This window comes from Anabrus simplex, chromosome 6 (assembly GCF_040414725.1).
Source record: "Anabrus simplex isolate iqAnaSimp1 chromosome 6, ASM4041472v1, whole genome shotgun sequence".
Classification (NCBI taxonomy): Eukaryota; Metazoa; Arthropoda; class Insecta; order Orthoptera; family Tettigoniidae; genus Anabrus; species Anabrus simplex.
The window spans coordinates 276,944,118-276,963,442 of NC_090270.1; the positions used below are offsets into that span (position 1 = coordinate 276,944,118).

The 19,325-nt window shown below is 42.8% G+C and overlaps 1 protein-coding gene across 1 annotated transcript in view; it reads left to right on the top strand.

Annotated features, from left to right (window-relative positions):
• The first annotated feature begins 564 nt into the window (after nt 1-564).
• Nucleotides 565-19,325, top strand: part of LOC136875736 (lipase 1) — a 222,707-nt gene continuing 203,946 nt past the window's right edge. Inside the window, exon 1 of the mRNA XM_067149308.2 lies at nt 565-578. The gene's annotated coding sequence lies outside the window, so the exon portion shown is untranslated. The remainder of the gene's footprint in view (nt 579-19,325) is intronic.

Here is a 19,325-nt window from a genome sequence, read left to right on the forward strand (position 1 = left end):
GTTGACTGAATGGTCACCGTACTGTCCTTCGGTTCAGAGGGTCCCGCGTTCGATTCCCGGTCGTTTCGGGGATTTTAACCTTCATTGGTTAATTCCATTGGCCCGGGGGCCGGGTGTTTGTGCTGTCCCCAACATTCCGGTAACTCACACACTACACATAACACTATCCTCCACTACAATAGCACGCAGTTACGTACACATGGCATCTGCCTTACAAGGCCTGCACTCGCTAGAAATAGCCACACGAAATTATATTATAGGGCAAAATTTATGTTCAGAATGTGGTGGATTCTAAATTCACGAGGTAGTTGTTGACTGAGAAACAAAATAGTCTGATTTCTAACCTAATTCTAACCTGATTATCGACATAGGTGCCATTTTTAATAATTATTTCGACATCCTTTCTCCCGGTTAAGAAGCTTAATAGCATAGAGGTTGGTCAGAGGTTAGCATTGACCTTGTGAGTACATATCCCCAGGAAATGTTGAACCTGAAGTGGGGGACTAAAGCTGATGACATTGAAATCTACAGACAGCCAGACGTACACACAGTTCCGACTGCAAGAGGAAAGTGTGCAGGTAGGTCCTACAGTTCTGTAGTTTAATGCAAATAGTTTCTCTTTCGCCAATGACTTCATTTCTTCTGCGGAGAAGGTGTAAATACAGCCTAACCAAAGGTATAAAAGATTGTTCAGTTACCCGTTAGGATGTTGGAAAATTCGGAAAAGAGATTTCCACTTCTGGAAAGACTCGCGGCTTTGAAATTCGCTCAGCTTAAATTTAAAACGAGTACCAGGTTGATTCCTACAGGCAAAGGCTGGCTAAACTCTATATTACGTTCAATGTCGAGGTTAAAAATATTACCTTCCATTCCCCCAAGAGTCTTCATGGCCTGTTTAGAGGTAGTGAAGCTTTTAGTGAAGTTATAGCCTATATCGTATGTGTAATGAGTTAGGAAGTTAAATTGTAAACCTCAATTCTTATTTTGCTTTGCAAGATGTTAGTGGTTGTCACTTCAATGCAAAATCTATCGAAGGTAGACTATGAAACGCTTATATGCAATTTGATGGCCAGAGAGAGGACGTAACCCTCCACAAGTGGCTCAGCCGTGACTCTACGCCTCTGTATTTGGGAGACGGAGAGGGGCTGGTACCTACTGTGGGCTGTTCTGAGAATGGTTTTCCGTGGTATTCCATTCTTCTGCACTAAGGCGAATGCCAGGACAGTTTCTATTATAGTCCACGGCCGGAAAGCATCTCACCTTTTCTGCACGTCTCCCGATACAAATCTGCCTTGAGAGACGATGTCATCGTCTAGGAGGCCCGCCTCCCCCTTCAGGGGAGGAAAGAACACACGTAGTAGTAGTAGTTCGATGGATATAGAGGAGAAAATCTGACTCCACGATGAAAAAGGGTTTCGTTTAAAGAAAGGGAAGTGTAATGAATAAGATCCGAGTGAACTGGCTGCGCAGTAAAATCCGTGTAACTATTAGCTTGCATTCGGTATAAGATGGGTTTGAAAACCCACTATTGGAAACCATCCTGGGGATCCTATTTTCACATCAAGCAAATGCTGGGGCTGCACGTTAATTAAGCCCATGCTCAATTCCTTCCCAGTTTCATTCCTTCCCTCTTCTATCGTCGCCAAACTAATCTGTTGAAATTGTTGCTTCCTTAAACCACTGGCAAGAGAATGTGTATTGGAAAGCTCCCAATGCCGCTTTTAAAAAATTGACCGTATAATAAAGGTTGACCATAGGAGCTGTGGGATTTTAAGAGTCACACTGAGTCTATCTGTGGCCTTATTATTTTTTGCTATTTGCTTTACGTCGCACCGACAGATATGTCTTACGGCGACGGTGGGTTGGGAAAGGCCTAGGAATTGGAAGGAAGTGGCGGTGGCCTTAATTAAGGTACAGCCCCGGCATTTGCCTGGTATGAAAATGGGAAACCACGGAAAACCATCTTCAGGGCTGCCGACAGTGGGGCTCGAACCCACTATCTCCCGATTACTGGATACTGGCCGCACTTAAGCGACTGCAGCTATCGAGCTCGGTGTGGCCTTATTAAGGTTGAGTAGTGTTTTCAAAAGTAGGAAGGATCACAATATGAAGATAAATTTGGAATCCAAAAGGACAAATTTGGGCAAATATTCGTTTATAGGAAGAGGAGTTAAGGATTGGAATAATTTACCAAGGGAGATGTTCAATAAGTTTCCTAATTATTTGCAATTATTTAAGAACAGGCTAGGTACAAGACGGATAGGGGATCTGCTACCTGGGCGACTGCCCTAAATGCAGATCAGTGGTGATTCATTGATGATTGTTTCTACACCCCATAACAACCATGATATCTATCGCAGTGGTTTCCACAAAGAATGTAAGAACACTATAAGCCTGGTTCATGGTAATTCTTGATTTTACATACTTTAAAATGAAATCCGTGAACTGCAAACATCGTTGAGAGATATCGCAGTTTGTATGAAACTTTTTTGACTCATAGTACGTAACATATCGTTATATCCTTGTGTGGATGGGAGCAATAGTTGCAGTCTTAGTTCTTCGAGGAACGAAGGCTCATTCGCTGGTAGATGCACTAAACGTAATGGCTTGAATGTTGTGAATTTAAAAAGACACAAAACTTTCTTTAGATAGCTGGATCTGATCTTTCCAAATTCGGAAAGATAACTGTATTGTAGCCAATCGTTCTCTAAACCATATACTACCACAGCGAGACTTAGAGGTGAAATAGCGTTATTGCTTTCTCTAACATAGTTTTGTGTTTGTTAATTATGTGCGTTGCTTCTTAATAATGAAGGTAAAAACCCAGCATTTAGTTGGTGTGGAAACAGAAAGCTTCGGAATATTATAGCCAGGACTTCTGAGGTTATATAGTTCAACACCTTTCAGTAATCAGTGTACAGACCTCTGAGAATGTACTCAGCGCCTTCACGATCCTCTATTTCCAACCTGCTCTCTAGCTTACTCCGTTTCCCAGCTCTCACCCTCAAGTCATTAAAACGGAGTCTAACCATCATCTCCCGCATCGACATCCGCTTCTCACACCCTCCATTACCAATTCAATTCTTCTCCATTCGCCTCACATGCCCCAACACCGGCTCATGCGCACAACATCATCCATCGATCTTCTTCCTCTTCCTGGTATTTCCAGGTTCATTTGGTTCGATTATTGCTGTTTTACGAACGATGTCCTTCCTGTGAAGAAATGTATCCACTACTGCGTGTTTTTGTGGTGGTTTGTAGTGTGATGTGTTGTCTGTAGATGAAGAGTAGTGTATTACGGCGAACACAAACATCCGGTCCTGGAGCCAGATGAATTAAACATGCTTAGTTAAAATACTGGACATGTCCGGAAATCTAACCGGGGCTCTCTGAACCGAAGGCCAAAACGCTGACCATTCAGCCAAGGAAGCCGGACTCATACTTTATTCAGCTCATTCCAGTTGCTCCTCGGGTCATGGAAGCCACCCAGACTCATCTTTGTTTTGGCCGGATGTCCTTCCTGACACTACGCGATGTTTGAGATGAAAACCTCAACTCAGATTAGGCCGAGATTCGAACCTCGAACTTCCGGGTGGGAAGCCAGTAACAGCCACGGAGCTAATCCGCGCACACAACGATGGCCATCTAAAATGAGAACAATAGCCAATTGTTTATTAGGTGGGCTTTCTATCTTACACCAATGAGTGACGGGCATTTGGCCAACGTTCCTCGTTAGCGTACGAGAACTAGATGAGCATAATTGAATCTAAAACTAACAATAATGGATTGCAGTCGAATGACGTCAAGTGATTTAGGGAATATCAGATGAGGAAATTAAGACTTCAAAGTAGATGTGTACTGTTATTTGGGTTACAGAATAACCCATAAAGGCAGAACTAAGGAGCACATAAGACACAGACTAAAACACACAAAGGAAATTTGTTGCTTTTTCGGTGAGCTGAGTGGCTCAGACAGTTGAAGTGTTTCGTTTCGACCCTGGCTCAGTCCAGTGATGTTTAAAGGGGCTCAAATACGTCAGCCTCGTGTTCGTAGATTTACTGTCACGTAAAGGAACTCCTGCAGGACAACATTCCGGCACCTCGGCGTCTCCGAAAACCGTCAAAACTAGTTAGCGCGACGTAAAAACAATAACATTGTTAGTTTTAAGGAAATGTGTTCATGTCAAACACAGAAGTGCGTATTAGAAATCTTGAAGATCTTGAGTGTGCCTGCACCCTACATAGAGGTCTCTGGTTTGATTCCGAGCCAGGCCAGGGATTTTAATTCTATAATGAGGATGTCGTTCAGCAGACCCAGTAGTGACGATTGGGATTTAGAAGTGGGGGAGGAGAACTGTTCCTCGTGTTTCAAAACTGAAGAACAAAAAGGCTACAAAATATTTCGTCAGAGAGGTAGAGGTTGACCGTTTACCAACTCAAGTGCGGAAATAGTAGTTTTTTGAGATGTTAATTCAGTACTGTACAATAAAACTTTCACCAAAGGAACGATAATTACAGATGTATTACAATTAAATAGAAGTATGGCATGCTTATGTAATTAAATTAACAGACACCTAAGAGACTGACAGACTGACGAATGCTCGCGGCAAGCGGGTGAATCATACCTCACCGTCCATGACCATAACAAAAACATATACCCTGTTACCCGTCCTTGCAAAGGTTCTTATACTTGTGACGTTGTACGTTTCGGTTAGCCGCGACGAACGACATTTTGTGCGTATTTACGCTAATAATTTTGTTAATTATTGAAGAAAATAAAAGAAAGAATTAGCTCCCCCTAATCGCCACTACTGAGCTGACTCAATTTTTCGATGAGTTTTTATACTTTAGGGATTTCCTGATAATGGCTTAGTACAGTACCGAGGAATGATTACTTTTATCAAAATACGACAGCCACGTGAGCGAAGCCGCGGATGACTGCTAGTGGCCTATATGCGCAAAGGTGTTTGTAGCACTATATTGAAGCTTGATGTTTAACCCTAGAAAGCTAACGTGGTATACAAGGAACGTTAAAGTTAACGCGTAGTCATTTTGACGAACACATTTATTGCTGTGTAAAAATGACTTATTGGTACATATTTATGTATTTTACATGATACATTTCTTTGATAGAGTCTTGTTAGCATACGCAAACATTCCGATTACATTCATCGTCCATTGTAGTATTCCAAACAGCATCTTGATTGATGTTCCCCGCATACAGCTCAGAAGCAATGACAACAATACACTTTTGTCATCCTCCGTTTCTTGCCTGGGCAAAAGGCACATATCTTGGGTTTTCTTGATTCAGGACATTCTGCTTCATCTATAGGCATATTCCCGTTAAGTATTTCTGCCACAGATGAGCGCAGCATGCGCGGCAAATTGCGCATTCCAAGGCGATGTGTCACCCATGGCTTCTTAAGTTCATACTGCAGCTCTTTTGCAAATTGCCTCCTAGTCAAAGGCTTTTCTTTATTGTTGAACTTATTGTGAACATAAATCACATAAGAGTTCACTAGAATAATATTCAGCATACCAAAGAAGACACAAAACGTCCAACTTCTTGTCTTTCTACTACAATTCATTTGATTACAGGAAATTCAGATGAAAATATCCAAAAGGTGCGTGATTCAATACCTAGACAGAGAGCAGGAAGGATTCTTGTTAACTACTGTAGGTTCACATAAAACAGCAAACATAATTCAGCAACTTTAGTCGAATAGCGAATTATACTTACGGCAAAGCTAAGGCTTCGTCAGAAAGACTACGCACAGCACATAACACACTAACGAGACAGGTCTCCGACGCGACCGATGTAACGTCATACACAGCTCAAGGACAAATGAAGGTACTGAAGGAGCCAAGCGGCTGAAGTTGCGGGAAGGGGTGGGGGGAGAGGAATTTTATCATGGCCTTCGTCATTTTGACGAAGCGTTAGCTCTCTAGAGTTAAAGGGTCCTAACATCTAGGAAATCGGCACATAGCACTATATTAAAGTGAAGTCGTGTCCACATCCCGAGATGTTGCGGCTCGTTTCAGGCAGTGGAAGTGAGCTGCATGTGCCATTTCATTCACTCACCAGCCCTCCTAGCTTTCTTAAATTTCTGGCAGAACCGGGAATCGAACCCGGGTCCCCTAGGACGACAGCTAGGAACACTAATCGTTACGTTACGGAGACGGACTTTATATGAAAGTAAAACGTGGATAATAACTGATGCAGAAAGAGGAAAATGCGCTTGAAATATGGTGTAACAGTACCTTGAAGGTATCTGGCTCCTTGGGTGAAAGGTCAGCGTTGAGACCTTCAGTTCAGAGGGTCCCGGGTTCGATTCCCGGCCGGGTCGGAGATTTGAATCGCATCTGAATTCTTCTGGCTCGGGGATTGGTGTTTGTGTTTGTTCCCACACTCTTCTCTCCATATTCAGATAACAGGCCACAGTGATTACATCCCTCTACATAAGGTTGGCGTCAGGAAGGACATCCGACAGTAAAAGAGGGCCAAATCCACATGAGCGACACAGTTCGCACCCGCGACCCCACAGATGTGGCAAATGCGGTAGAGTAGTAGTAGAAGTCGTATGTTGACGGTGAGATAAGTAGATGGGGTCAAGTTTGAAGAGATAATTAATGAAGTTCATGAGAGAACGACAGCAAGAAAGAATAGATAGAGAGGTCGAAGGATAGATTATTTTTGTTACAATTTATTTTACGTTGCACCGACATAGACAGTTCTTATATATGGCAACGAAGGATTAGGAAAGGGCCAGGAGTGGGAAAGAAGTGACCACGGCCTTAATTAAGGTACAGCCCCAGCATTTGCCTGGTGCAAAAATGGGGAACCACGGAAAACCATCTTCCGGGCTGCTGACCGTGGGGACCGAACCCACTATCTCCAGATGCAAGCTGACAGCTATGTGTCCAAAACCACATACCCACCTGGACGTTAAGGTTGATATTGATGGTGGTGGTTATTATTATTTTAAGAGGAAGTACAACTGGGCAACCAACCTCTATTAACACTAATCAGAGGGAAAAAATGGAAGGAGTTGTTACTTCGAAACATGAAAGTATCAACCAAAGGAAGACAAGAGATATGAAGGCTGTGAGAATGAAAGACTCCCTAGGCCTCCACACGTAATACCGTCAGGGTCGGAAAAGCAAAAGAGTTGACCAAGTGAGGTCGGATAGGATAGATGAAAGTGAGGAGCCTGACACAAGTAAGTGGAAGCAATGCCAGGGCTTAGCTCAGTTCCCTGTGGTTGCCAATCCACATTCCCAAGTTAAGATTCCGTGGGGTCTCTTTCAGTCGCCTTTTACTACTGGCAGGGAATACCGTGGGTGTTATTCTACCACCCCCAACCACAGTCAGGACTTATTCCTCACTTTGTAGCACTTACACCGATCGTGCAGGTCATGTCAACTTGCTGCCATCAGTTAGTAGGTTTTTAATTTTTAAGTCCAAATGATTACAAATCGCAGGCGTCTTCAGCGCAGAGGCCAGCTTATGGTGTAACCGTCCAGGCTTCTCCAGCCAGACTAATTTAATATACTATCATTTTACGCGATATCATTTGATATCAAGTTTAACCGCCATCGGCAATTATTCGTAATAACATATTTATTCTACGTCAATCATTTGTAAACAAGGAATCATATTATATAGTGATAACATCATTTATTATTTAAATTATTATATTAGGTAGGATAGGAATTCATTATGTACTGTAAATATGGTCAATATGTTGAGACATATTTGTTGTCATTTCATCTCATACTTGTGTATACGGAAAAGGTTATTCTTATTGCGGGGGAAAATTACATGAGTCACTGGATTAAACTCATGAGCCAAGGCAGTAAACAGCGACCCGCGCGCGAGGCTTGCATACCAGCAGACTACATCATCGCCACGGCTACTGGACTCGTCAAGAAAGAACAGAAGGGGAGATGATAATGCGATCTACGAATCAGATGCTTCGTTATAAAGAGATCTGAGATTAAGCTGTTACCAAGAGAGGGGAGAGCCCGGTGATATTATCTAACGCGGAGCAAGAGACAGACAATCACATCGCTACTTCTGCTGAGAACCTAACTACTGTTAGAACTTCTACTGTGAACATCTACTTTGAAGGACGTTATTAATTTTGAGACAGTGTGTGATCTCTCCGAGACATAGTTATTTTTGTACAGTGTGGTGTCGCTTCGATACAGTACTTAGCTGCGGTTATGTTATCGGATCTGCGTGAGACGAAACAAGCTTACGGCTTGTGTTATATTCAGTAAATCTTCTGAACGAAGAACTAGGTTTAGTTCAAGTCCATGGAATTTGGTACAAGTCTGTACCGTATAAATAGTATAGCTCAGTTGAATTGAGATTTCTACTAACATGGAAAAATTCATATCTCTGAATTTTTTCCTCATACGATCAACGCTCATCAGTTTTTACAAGTATAGGACCAATGTCTAATTTAAAGACTAGGCAATTAGGGAGTGCTAGTCCAGATAGCCCGTACCACATCAGAGAAGGAAGGATGTCCATGGAACCAATTCTACATCGAGAAGAAGAGAACGAGTAACCACGGAAACCAGATGACTTCAACGGAAACTGCAATTGGTGAGCTTCAATTAGATAAAGCAAGCAATTAGTAATTTCAGTAACGTAAATTTTAAATCCCTCCACGCTTTAAGGAACTTTTCCGATTCATTTCATTTTTTTGTATAATAATTTCATTTGTATTTTATATTGCGTTAATTTTCTTTCTCAAACGATACTTAATGGTTAATTATTTACAATCCTACCCCTGTGATTTAAGTATAAGTCTCTATGCTAGTAAATATAAATTTTGCTTTACAGTTTTGTTTAAAACTGTAACGCTGGCGCCCATACATCACATAGAGAAATAGGAAACCATGAAATGTTAACTGTTTCTATTTGCGTGGCAATTTGCGGGCAAGCCACATATAGTTTATTTGATATTCATGTGTCCCAAGGTAATATCTTTCATCTCCCCAAGTGTCTTGATGAGGAGAGCGAACAGTTACAATGGTGTGAGGGTAGTGTACTTTCCTGTTGTCCTAGGACCTATGTACGATTCCCAATCATTCCACGAATTTTAATTCTGGGCCTAGTGTTGGAAAAGGGGTTTGCTCATCCTCTTGAGACCAGCTGACGTGCTGTCTGCTGGTAGATACAATGGTTCCGTTCAGATAATTGTGAGACAGACCCTGCGATGGTGATGACCGGCGTCTTCTGTGAATATGAAACTACGTGTTAATATGGTCGATGGTAGTGTTCGTGTGGAAAGTGTGAGTTGCATAAACACCGTAATATAGCTGAATATGTATCCTTTATTTGTAAGTCACTTGAATGGGCAGCAGTCGTCTTGGCAGGCAAAGGCCCTTAATGGGGGTATGTACAATAGGATTAAAATGTGACAGAAGTTCTCGTTGCATAAATTGTCCAGGTTCGTTGCTGACTGCTCAGTCTCTTGGTATTGAACCTTAGAGTACCGGATTCGATTTCCAGCCGGGTCGCGGGAATTTAATAGTTAACGGTTAATTCCTTTGACTCGGAGCCTGGCTGTTAATGTAACTCACACTCTCCACACACTATTATGGACCATACTAACACGTACAGTAGTTTCATATTCACGGCATACGCCGGTCATCATCATCGCAGGCTGCTTCAGGCTAATAATATCCATCCAAAAGTATTACGTATTGATATTATTCGATCCTATTATTATTACTATTATTATTATTATTATTATTATTATTATTATTATTATTATTATTATTAGGCACCGACCCGGATAAGTCTTATGGCGACGATGGGATAGGAAAGGACTAAGAGTGGGAAGTAAGTGATCCTGTACTTAGTTAAGGTAGAGATCCAGCATTTGTTTGGTGTGAAAATGAGAAACTAGGGAAAACCATATTCAGGGCTTCCGACAGTGGGATTCGAACCCACTATCTCCTGAATGCAAGCTGATAGCTACGTGACCCAAACCACACCAACACTTGCTCAGTATACCCTATTATTATTATTATTATTATTATTATTATTATTATTATTATTATTATTATTATTATTATTATTATTATTAGCTCTAGTACGTGGCGCTGTCCGGGTATTTTTTCAGTGTTCACTTTTAGGATTTGTATTATGTCTTAATTATGAAGTGAAATTTCTGTAGATTTTTTTATTGTGACGTTGATTGCTATTTTACGAACTACAGCATTTCATAGTTTTAGAATTATTGTTACGTAATGTTAAGTTTTAAATTATTTTGTTTGGCATAAAAGTTTTTCCTTGTGGCAGCCAAGATTGTCTGGGTAGTAGGCGATCCTTCGAAATCTATATTATGTAAAATAAGAGTTTTGTCTGTACATTGCTCAGAATTTAATAAGGATGGTATATCTGTATCAGTCGTGTCCAAAGTAACAAGGAAATGCACTTTTTAATTTTCCGTAATGTCTGTCTGTCTGTCTGTCTGTCTGTCTGTCTGTCTGTCTGTCTGTCTGTCTGTCTGTCTGTCTGTCTGTATGTATGTATGTATGTATGTACACGCATCACGAGGAAACGGCTGAAGAAAATTTAATGAAAATCGGAATACAAAGTCGGGGAATGACTTGCTACAATCTAGGCTATAAATAATTTCATTCACGATGAGTGAAATGGTAGTTTAGGGGAAGGCCTAAAATTTAATTCTCAAATATTTATGTTGTTAGTGGTCGTATTTTAATGAAAATTGGTATGAAAAGTCGGGGTAATAAGTCGATATAATCTAGGCCATAAATAATTGTACTCAGGCTTTGAAAAATGGTAGTTTAGGGGAAGGCCTGAAACTTAATTAGCCGGGCTGAGTGGCTCAGACGGTTGAGGCGCTGGCCTTCTGACCCCAACTTGGCAGGTTCGATCCTGGCTCAGTCCGGTGGTATTTGAAGGTGCTCAGATACGTCATCCTCGTATCGGTAGATTTACTGGCACGTAAAAGAACTTCTGCGGGACTAAATTCCGGCACCTCGGCGTCTCCGAAAACCCGTCAAAGAAGTTAGTGGGAAGTAAAACAAATAACATTATTATTATTATTATTATTATTATTATTATTATTAAAACTTAATTATCAAATATTTATGTTATTAGCAGTCCTATCTTAATGAAAATCGGTATGCAGAGTCGGAGAATAAGTCGCTATAATCTAGGCCACAAATAATTTTATTCACGCAGAGTGAAATGGTAGATTAGAGGAAGGCCTGAAATTCATCTAAAATATTTGTTATTAGTGGCCGTATCGATAAATACTACATAACTTTAGTTCTACAGTATTGAATTTCTGATCATGTACGTCTTATACATTGTTACCGTACTGGCCATGATCACAGAGATATTCACGAATTTGGATTTTTGTTATCACGTCCATATCAGCGCCGACTCACGAGAAAATGGGTAAACTGAATTTAATGAAAATCGGTAAATTCGAAATGTGAAGGCCTACAATATGGAAAGCTCATAAAATTGATCAACAATAACATTACATTGATCATTGTTTGTTGTGATGTGCTTTGTGTCTTCTGTTGCCGATAGATAGGATTACTGCTGCGTACCGAGTATGCTTTTTTAAATTTGCTTTACGTCGCACCGACACAGATAGGTCTTATGGCGACGATGGGATAGGAAAGAGCTAGGAGTGTGAAAGAAGCGTTAAGGTACAGCCCCAGTATTTGCCTGGTGTGAAAAGGAACCAACGGAATACCATCTTCAAAGCTGTCGACAGTGGGGTTTGAATCCACTATCTCCCGGATGCAAGCTCACAGCTGCGCGCCCCTAACCACACGGCCAACTCGCCCGGTCGGAGCGAGTGTAACAGCCTGCCTGAATATTGGCGGGAAGTAGCTGGGCAGTTGGATAACTTTATTCTTTAGCATGCAATTCTTCTGGTTCATAAAGTTTCTGATACTACTGGTACGTAACACACTGGTATTCGAGCTATTCAATCCCTACTCTGAGGCACTGATTGGAATGACCAGTGTGCATATTTAACGGAATAATAGAAATAGAAATAGAAATATATTTATTTAAAGTTAATTACAAGTAGGACCAGAGGTCCCTTTGGCTGTAACTAACTGCCACTTTAACTTAAATGTAACACCTAACATACAAAATCTAATAAAAGAATACATAAAAAGCGTAAGATACATTTTCCTACTGAGGATATAAGAATAAGATTAAAAACTAAACATCTAGGAGGTTACAATAATACTTTTAACATTTCATAAACATACACTATACTAACAAGGAAGAGAAGACTTCATAAACATACACTATACTAACAAGGAACAGAAGACGAAAGAGAAACCTAAGAATTTTAAAGCCGAGGATGACCTAAGAGTAAAACTGAGCATCTAAAGTGTATCTAGGGGATTATGATATTTCGTACTATTTAATTAACTTGGTGAAAATTCATTTACATGGCTTAATAAGTGGAAAGGTAGCGGTATTTAAGAGATTTTTTCTGAGTTGCAACACTACTTTGCTGAATTTCATATAGTTTAAGATCGTTGTATAATTGAGAGGCAGTGACAATGAACGACTTACAGCACTTTACCGTACGATGCTGTGGAACCTGAAGGGTGTTAGCTGTAAACCTATTGTCCCGGTCGTGCACTTGACTCATCTGAACAAAGGACTTGGTCAAATATGAGGGAGCATTAGATTTTAAAATTCTCAGAAGTAAACAAGCAGCTGAGTATGATCGTCTATCCCTGAGTTTCAACCACTCTGCGGCTTTGTAGTAAGATGTTACGTGACAGTCTTTACGAATATTGAAGACGAATCGAACACAGGCATTCTGAATACGTTGGAGTTTGCTATTATATTTCTCAGAGATATCGCTGTAAATTACAGCGCCGTAATCTAAAATAGGAAATACCATAGTTTGGATCAGCATCTTTCTCACCGAGAAAGGAAGATACGGCAAGTTTCGTCGAAACTGATGCAATATGCCAGACACTTTCTTGACCAAGTGCTTGGCATGAAAGGTCCAGGACAGAGTGTTATCCATTAGAATACCTATATTCTTAACACATTCCTGATACTTGACTACAGAACCGTTTACAATTACTGGAGGAATGTTCCTGTTGAAAAGATTTGATAAGTTTCTTCGATATCCTAAAAAAATAGCTAAGGTTTTGTTTTCATTTAATAGTAAATTATGACTTAGTGTATATTGATGTAGTCTTTCTATATCTAGATGTATTTTACTAATACTTTCGACAACACGATTCACAGGAAAATGGTAAAAGATCTGTAAATCATCGGCATACATATGATGTCTCGTGTGGCGTAAAACTCCAGGCAGATCGTTTATATACAGCGAAAACAAAACGGGACGAGTGTTCACGGCTGTCTGCGGCCTGGTCATTCCGGCTCTGGAACTTTGGACTGTTAGATCGGCACCGTAGTACTGTTCGTTAAAAGTGATAAAATGTGCAGTTTTTCATTTGATCGAGGATTTTATATAATAACATTGCTTTTAATCACTACATTCCTACTGAAGTTTTTGTAATGAGCTATGTTGACTTTAGTTAGGTAAACCACAAAGTCCGTCTTTCTGCAGTTGTATTTTGCAAAAATAAGACCAAATCATCATTTTTATATTTAATAATGGAACAACAAGCACTTTGGTATAGTGCTCTTAATCCTTACGCTGGTATTCCAACCTTTTAAAAGTATGAAAACGAAATACCTAATGGCTTTTCGTGCTGGGAATGTCCAAGGACAAGTTCGGCTCGCTAGGCGCAGGTCTTTTGATTTGACTTCCGCAGGTGATCTGCCTGTCGTGATGAGGATGAATGGATGATGAGTACGACATAAACACCCAGCCTCCGTGCCAGTGGAGTTAACGAATTATGGTTAACATTTCCGACCCTGCTGGGAATCGAACCTGAGATCCCTCTGACCAAAGGCCAGCACTCTAACTATTTAGCCATGGAGTCGAACTATTAACGAGTTTACTTTCGGTAAAAATAATTGTACCATAATTAGTAGTAGTAGTAGTAGTAGTAATATACCACGCGTCTCAATGGACATATTTGGGCGGGGCCCAAGTCCATTTGACCATAAGCCCTTCGGCCTGTACGGCCTTGAGTGCTACTTTCGACAGGTTGGGAATTGAGCAGAACGGTTTTTTAGGGATGTGGTATGTTGATACTCACGGGTAGAATCATAACTGGTCCGAATGTGACCGGGGGTAGAAGGAGTGGCCTGGGGACGTGCCCCAGGTAGTCTTAATTTCCCCTGTGGGAGTTTGCGAATTGGAGTTCATGAGATTGTATTAGCGTTTGTAGGTAGAGCAAGTGGAGGGTTAGTGGTCACCCATCCAAGTGCTGGCCATGACCAATGTTGCTTAACTATGCTTAAGTGAGTGAGATGGCGGAATGAAGAACTTTCTCGGAAAGGGAGGGGCAGGAAGGAGAGACTGATGGGGCTTGGCCGGGAGATATCTTGGTATGATTGCATGGTGGGGTTAGTTTATAATTAATTGATTGGCAGGCATGGTTGGACTTACAGGGGTTGTTGGAGAGCAATTAATTGCAGGAGGAAGGAGGGGTCTAGGTTTATGTTCTGTAGCGGGCTGGAGGGAGGGCCTAGACTAGGGGGTGGAAGGAGATTACGGTTTAGGGGTGGGGGCGGCGGTTTATTCGGTTTGATGTGATTGAAGTGTTTGTAGTGGGATTTGATTGCTTTCTTGATGTACGGACAGCCAGGGAATGAAGCGGCGTCGCTAGCGTTGCAGTTAGCGCACTTAGGCTGTTCTCTGGGGACCTTGCAGTCGGCGAGGCGGTGTGGACCTCCACATCTGTTACATCTTGCAGCATCCTTGCAGGTGGCTGCAGTGTGGTTCAGTTTGAGACAGTTGTAGCATTGTATTACTAGTGATGGGTTCGGCGGAACGTGGGTTCGACGCTGAGGAGGTAACCTGTGGGAGGAGTGGGTCTTAGGAGCAGGTTTAGAATTGCTGTGTTTGCTTTTGGATTTGGGATTGTTCTTCGTCAGATCAGGGTGGTTTGAGGTGAGGTGTAGGCGTGTCAGGAGTTGGTTCAGCTGAGGTGGATGGGAGACTGTCTGGAGTGACGGGGTATAAAGGTGATAACAGAGTAGAGATAGTTTGAACTTCTTTGCTCGGGAGTTTAGGTGGGTCAGTTTGGTTTCCTTTGCTCGGTAGTTTACGTGGATCAGATTGTATTCCTTTATCCCTGGTATGGCTATTGGTGGTCTGGGTGTAGACATTAGTAGTGGATTTATGGAGCTTAGAATCCTCGATCTTTGAGTTAGCTAGAGGGTTGATGAGGATTGGGCGGGGGATGTCCACAAATTTTAGGTTGTTGAGAATGTTGGATATTGAGCGGTTTGAAGAGGGAGTGATGATCAGGTGGTTGTTGTGTGTTTCTTCAATTATGGAAATATGGTCTTGAATGATGGATGCAATGGCCAGGATAACGGCTTGCCGGGTGAGAGGTACGGGGCCAGGATTAATGAGTGGAACGATTATGAACGTGCACTTGTGGGAAATGGGAAAGGAATGGTTATTCTTGATGTATTGGAATGGCTGCTCGAAACGGTGTGCTGAATTGATTTCTTCGGAGTCATCGGTTGTTTCGTCTTCTGAGGCTTCTTTGAGAGCAGCTTCAGAGTCTTCATTTGGAGCATCGTCTGTGGCTTCGGAAGCTTCTGGGCTGCCCTCTTCAACCAGTTGGTCTAGATGTGGAGTGGGGGGGGGAGGGTGAATCAGCAGGGAGAAGGGAATTTAGACGGTGTTCTAGAATTTCGTATAGAGTGTTTACGTCTTCGGGATTGATTGGCAGAATGAAGATTTCGTGGTTTGGTGATTCTTCAATATTATGGATTAGATGGGTTACTGGGAAGAGGGTTGAGGCCAGAAATTGTCTATGGGTACGGAGAGTGGTAGGGGAGGAGTCCTGTAAGGCTGAGATGTAGAGAGCATGTGCATGTGGAGGTGGCGACTGGAGAAAGTGGATATTTAGGGGGAGGTTGGAGTATGGGCCCCAGCTACTCAGTCCACCGGGGGGATCCATATTCCAAGTACAGAGGAGGTAGGGACTGATAGGGCCGAGAGGGGGGAAGCAGCACTCAAGTGGTCAAACTCCGTGGAGGACCTGGGTCGAGAGGGCGCACTCGGCGGGGACCGTCGTGCCAGATGTAGTTTTGTCGGGTTGCGCCGAGACAAGGCACGAGCAGACACCACACCGAGTGCAAGACAAATTGCTCTTTTCTCGTAGAATACTGAGTGTGCCCTCACAAGGCAGGCAGGCAGGAACTGGCTGGACGTGTGGCCCGGACGACTTGACTTTTGGGAATATGCGGGACCGCAGACAGACCACTGGGAGTATATCCAGGAAGTCAGACCGCGCTGTGAACCCCGGGCTTGGCTGACGATGAGACTTGGAAAGAAACACATGTTACATGTAACAAAGCATGGATGTTTGGAAAAATATATCCTGCCACTTTTTATCTCGTAGGAACTAGCCTACGTACACAATTTACACATGAGTCTGAAAAAGACAGATACCATGAGTTCCATATCACTGGAAGACAGAGCTGTTCTCTTGTCAGACATTATACAGAGTGTATCAGAACTATGTCTGCCTCTGTGGTGTAGTGGTTAGTGTGTTTAGCTGCCACCCCCGGAGGTCCAGGTTCGATCCCCGGCTCTGCCACGAAATTTGGAAAGTGGTTCTAGGGCTGGAATGGGGTCCACTCAGCCTCGGGAGGTCAACTGAGTAGAGGTGGGTTCGATTCCCACCTCAGCCATCCTGGAAGTGGTTTTCCGTGGTTTTCCGTGGTTTCCCACTTCTCCTCCAGGCAAATGCCAGGATGGTACCTAACTTAAGGCCACGGCCGCTTCCTTCCCTCTTCCTTGTCTATCCCTTCCAATCTTCCCACCTCCCGACAAGCCTCCTGGTCAGAGTATCAGGTGTAGCCGCCTGGGCGAGGTATTGATCATCCTCCCCAGTTGTATCCCCCGACACAGTGTCTGAAGTTCCACGACACTGCCCTTTAGGCGGTAGAGGTGGGATCCCTCGCTGAGTCCGAGGGAAAAACCGACCCTTGAGGGTAAACAGATAAAGAAGAAGAAGTATCAGAATTATATCGACAAAAAATCAGGGATGCTCTTCGTGTTATCTTAAGAACGATGGTACAATCGGATTGGCGGAGAAAATGGGGTTACTTTGTTATTTCAGGGCGTGCGATTAGAATTGACGAACTTTCCGTATTTGCTATGCCAGAGAGCGAGCCGCTGCCTGTTCCTGTGCATCAGAGGAGGGAGGAGAAGTGGGAGACAGAGGTGCGGATGATTAGTTCCCCACTCGTTTCGCATAGTCGCTTCCCAGTCCCAGTAGTCAGTGTACAGTTTGTTTTGTACACATTGACTACTATGCGTTCGCGACATGCCATACATCCTGAACAGAGTCCAAAGGTCACTACTACACCGTTGTGAATTGTGCATCGAAGTTTAAGGGGGGCATATTCAACATCTTCTTCTTCTTCTTCTTCTTCTTCTTCTTCTTCTTCTTCTTCTTCGTTCGACTCGTGGGCTGAATGGCCAGCGTACTGGCCTTCTATTCGGAGGATCCCGGGTTCGATTCCCGGCCGGGTCTGGGATTTTAACCTTCATTGGTTAATTCCAATGGCCCGGGAGCTGGGTATTTGTGCTCTCCTCAACATTCCTCCAACTCACACACCACACATACAAATATCCTCACCACAAGAACACGCAGTTACCTACACATGTCAAATGCCGCCACCCTTATAAGGGCTGCACTCAGCTAGAAATAGCCACACGAAATGATTATTATAATTTTTATTATTATGTTTATTATTATTATTATTATTATTATTATTATTATTATTATTATTATTATTATTATTATTATTATTATTATTATTATTCCTCCGCTTTTCCCACATCTGTGGGGTCGCGGGTGCGAACTGTGTCGCACATGAGGATTTGACCAAGTTTTAGGACGAAATCTCTTCCTGAGGTCAACCCTATATGGAGGGATGTAATTACTATTGCGTGTTTCTGTGGTGGTTGGCAGTCTCGTGTGTGCCTGAATATGAAGAGGAACGTGTTAGGACAAACAATAAACACCAATTCCCCGGGCTATAAGAATTAATCAGACTCGATTAAAATACCCGACCCGGACGGGATTCGAACCCTCTAAACCGAAGGCCCCAACGCTGACCATTCAGCAAATGAGTCAGACGGGGCATATTGAACACCTACTGTACTGTAATGAAACCATTGGGGGTATTATTTAATTCGTTCAGTATTTCATTTCATTCACGATGATATGAGTGAAGGCATGCAATATCGTGGGAGAGCAGCATTACACCTTCGTGTATCTTAAATAATAAGGAAGTTACTGCGACCAACGGACAAGAGGGGAAACAATCTGGTGCATTCCTTGACTGAGAAGTGTGTCTTAATTACAGTTAGTTCTTGTACTGTGTGTACAGTTATGGCTGTTTAATAAACGAACTGTGGATATTGTTTCTAAGAGACAGGGACAATCCTGAGCGAGTCGAACGAGGAGCATTATCTCTGTCTCCATCATACACACGACTTCCCCCCATCCCTTCTCTTCCCTGAAACACTGCAGTGGATTGTACTCTGGCATAGCAAATATGCGGAGCATTATCTCTGTCCCCATCATAAACCCCACTTCCCCTCCCTCCCCTCCTCTTCCCTGAAACACGGCAGTGGATTGTACTCTGGCATAGCATATACGCTGAGCATTATCTCTGTCTCCATCATACACCCCACTTCCCCTCCCTCCCCTTCTCTTACCTGAAACACGGCAGTGGATTGAAGTCTGGCATAGCATATACGTTGTACTCTGGCATAGCATATACGCGGAGCGTTATCTCGGTCACCATCATACACCCCACTTCCCCTCCCTCCCCTTCCCTTCCCTGAAATACGGCAGTGGATTGTACTCTGGCATAGAATATACGCGGAGCATTATCTCTCTCTCCATCATAACGCCACTTCCCCTCCCTCCCCTTCTCTTCCCTGAAACACTGCAGTGGATTGTACTCTGGCATAGAATATACGCGGAGCATTATCTCTCTCTCCATCATAACGCCACTTCCCCTCCCTCCCCTTCTCTTCCCTGAAACAGGGCAGTGGATTGTAGTCTGGCATAGCATATACAGGGAGCATTATCTCTGTGTCCATCATACACGCCACTTCCCCTCCCTCCCCTTCTCTTACCTGAAACACGGCATTGGATTGTACT